The sequence below is a fragment of the Corvus brachyrhynchos genome, unplaced genomic scaffold (genome assembly GCF_000691975.1).
Source record: "Corvus brachyrhynchos isolate BGI_N302 unplaced genomic scaffold, ASM69197v1 scaffold237, whole genome shotgun sequence".
NCBI lineage: Eukaryota > Metazoa > Chordata > Aves > Passeriformes > Corvidae > Corvus > Corvus brachyrhynchos.
Window position 1 is genome coordinate 737,537 of NW_008238959.1, and position 3,627 is coordinate 741,163.

The following is a 3,627-nucleotide window of genomic DNA, read 5'->3' on the forward strand; positions in this document are numbered from 1 at the left end:
CTGCTGGGGGAGGCGTGGAGGGGGAAAGGAGGAGGCTCTGGATCCCGCACTTTAACTCCAGAGGCGACCACAGCCTCCAAGCAAAAGCCTCGGTGACTGTGCCTTAGTGAAATGACAGTGGGTTTAACTTAAGCCAAAAAAAAAAAAAAAAAAAAAAAAAGGAGGGAAAAAAAGGGAAAAAAAGAAAAAAAATCAAACAACTGTCAGTTTGGACATAGCCATGAGCCTCAAGTGCTTCTTACTGTTCGTTGAGACTACTTGACTTAAGCCAGTCCCTCGCCACCCCTTTTCTATCCCCCTCTCTTGTCCCCACATGTCCTGCTACCGAAGCCTTGGGCAGCAGAGCGGAGGTGCCCCGCGGAGGGGCGCGGTGGCGGCCGCTGGGGGATGCGCTGTGCGCTTGGGAGGGCGGGGAGGAGGGAGGGGGCCCGGGGAGCCTGCCGGGAACAGCAGGGAGAGAGGAGGGGAGGGGGCCGGGGTCTGCTGTGGAGCCGTAGGTCTGTACTGCAAAGCAATGCATCACTGTGCCAAAAGAAACCTTTTCTCCTGTCCGGCAACTAGCATTTCGTGGGAAGGGAGGATATTAAATTATTTATAAAAGTAGTGTTTTTAACACAAAGAGAGTGCAGCTTTTTTTTAATTAATTATTGGAGGGGGCGGGAGAGGGGAAAAGGCTCAAGGAAATGTCAGATGTTGTCTCCTGTACTGGCTGGCGTTCTACATTTATGGCCAAGACCACTGCTACTGGAAAAAGAAGAGTAATTTTTTTCGTATTTTATTTTTGTGTTTGTATGTAATATATGTACGTGCGCATTTTATTGACGCTCGGCCACCATGTTTTTCCATTTTTTTTCCTTTCTCCTTTCCCCCGAATAAAAACTGCCCCCTAAATAAAGGTGGTAATAAGGAGAAGAGCGTGATGTCTGTGCTGGCGTGAGGGAGGGAAGCCTGTCGTGGGACAGCCTTGGCCGAGAAGCTTGGCTAGGGCCACGGGGGCAGCAGGGCTGCCCGCCCTTTCATCCGCATCCCCGCCGGCGGGTAGAGGTGCCACCTATGGACCCGCCTTATTTTAGTCACGGGAGGTGAGAGATTCTCCTCTTAGGCTGCCGCCAGGTATGAAAGTCCTCTGCAATTCCTCGAGTCAAATCAGATTTTCCCGTCGGGACTTAGCCCTGCAGAAATGCTGGCCATTTGCAGGCGGAGAGGTTTGCAGGCAAGCTGCCTGATGTAGAGGCAGCCTGTGAAAATCCTGTGTACATATCCTTCTTTACCCCCCCCCCCCCCCCCCTTTTATTTATTTATTTATTTATTTATTTTTCTACGAAGGACAGCAGACGACATGTAATCCTGTTGTCGTCTCTTGGTCCAAGGAAAACTCGCTTCAGGAAGGTCGTAGGCATTACCAGGGTCCGGCTGCTTCTGGTGGAGGCATCCCCGCTAGCACCTACGGCGGGCGAATCCTCAGCGGGGTGAAGGCTGGGGGGTATCTGCTGGTAATAGAAAGTTTACACGCGTTGCCTTCTCCCTACGGGCGTTATGTTAAGGCTGATTTGTACTGTCAAAAGTGAACAGCAAAGCCTCAGAAAGGCTAAGTCGGAAAAAGGAAAGGTTGGGGGGTTAACTGCCTGTGCTACTGAATTACAAATCAGTGCCGCCCCCGAACTCGAAGAGTTTATACAAATGCTGAAATGATTATTCGGGGTTCGTTTGTTCGGTTGTTTGTTGAAAATCGGCGGGCTCTTCAAGTCTTCTGTAAGCACAGGTTACCTAAAAAAACGATGACAAGGAGAATTTTGGGCGCTGGATGTTCTTCTTTCTAATTAGATGTATGTCTGACCTTGGAGTTTCTCTCCCACCTCTTTTTCCCTCAGCGCCGAGATTCAGCCGCTGACTAGCTTCTACCCTATGCGCAAAAATTATTCCAAATAGCAAAGGTGTGTTGTGAAAGGAAAGCTTCAAACAGAACAATCGGCGGCCAAAACCAGCGATTTGTTTCAATACAGCTCAAGCAGATTTCACGGTGTGTTTAGCTCAGACCATAACATCCATCAGAACATTGCGAGAGATTAGTGACTAATGTATGAAGTAATCCAACCTTTGAAGGAATTGCTTTTTATGTACACACGCACATGCACACACACACACACACACACACTATTTCGACATCATTCTGCCTTCAAGGCTCTGTGCAAATATTAATCTACCCTTCTGTAATCTGCTCTTTCCTCTGGCTTGTATTTTACCATTTCTTTTTTATAGGAGTTCACATGTCCTAGTATCTTTTGCTTTTGTCGGTCTGTAAAGGTCGTATTTCAGGGTATGTTAAAGGCATCTTGATGGGAAGTGGAGTTTGTTATTATAGCCACAAGTATGTATTTTAATCGGATGTATTTAAGTGCGAGTAGGGATGATTTTTGTGTAAACGTATGCTTAACAGGATGACATTGAGCTTTTTACTTTTAGAAAATAAGTACGTTAAAAAAGAAAAAAAGAAAAAAAAAAAAAGCCGGCAGAGTCCGAGATGTCCCTTGTTAATAAGTATTCTATTACATATTTATCTTCTATGAAACTCGATTTTTGGATGCATCGAGAAAGTATGTCAACGCTACAGTAGCAGGGATAGCTGTGTCCTCGCGGTCATTTCCTAGCTCTTGTTTGGATTTCCTCAGACGGTCGAGATGAGGATTTCAGTGGTCCCCGGTGCGGGGCGATGGGGGCGGGGGGCAGGTATTGCCTGCTGTCCGGAGCCCTCTCGGCGGCGAGGCTGTGAGGCTTTCTCTTGCTGAAAGGTAGGGTCTTCTCCGCCTCCTTGTGCTTGAGCATCATCCTCCTAAGATGAGGCGAAGGACGAATCCCTGTTGACCTTTGGGTGGAATTTGCCCCGTTCGCGCTACTTTTCAGACCTCGCCGGCGCTTCCGAGCAAATGAACGCGTGGGGAGGAAAAAGCCGGCTGTGTGGGTGCTGTCACCTCGCCCCGCGCACACGGCAGAGGCACCGCACGCAGCCCCGCCGCGCGGGCAGAGCGGCCAGAGGGACCAGCCCGCGGACTCGGCCAAGGGGGACGGCCGGCCCTGGTGCACAGCCATAAATCCGAGCTGTCAGCTGTGACAGACGGCTGCTGAAACACAGCACCTGTCCAAACACTTTCCAGCAGCAGGTAATCAGAGAACCGACACTTTGCATTTTTGTGTGGAACAAGCGCATTAACCATTTCACAGACCTTCCCAAAACAGCGATGTTTGTATGTCTGGGTACTTTGTCTTTTTTAACGTCTAATAAATCAGGATGACAGAAGAGAGACAAAGCCTTTTGACTTGTGATATCTGACACATCAGCAGCAAGCCAACACTTCGGCGCCATGGCCTTTCAGCCCTACCAGTGTCTGCAACACCCACAGCATGTTTGTTGAATGGGTGTAGTTTGTGATACTTGAGGGATTTTTACACACTGCACAGGAAAAAATTAGGTCAATAGCACAGAAAGCCTGGCAGGAACAGGGAGCAAAACAAATCTCTATCAGCATGTGAGAGGACCTGAAAACATCCCATTCTGGCTGCTGCAACCCTGCTGCAGTTTCTTCATATGCCTGCTGGAAACACCAGCCTAAGCAGAATTGCACGTAAATT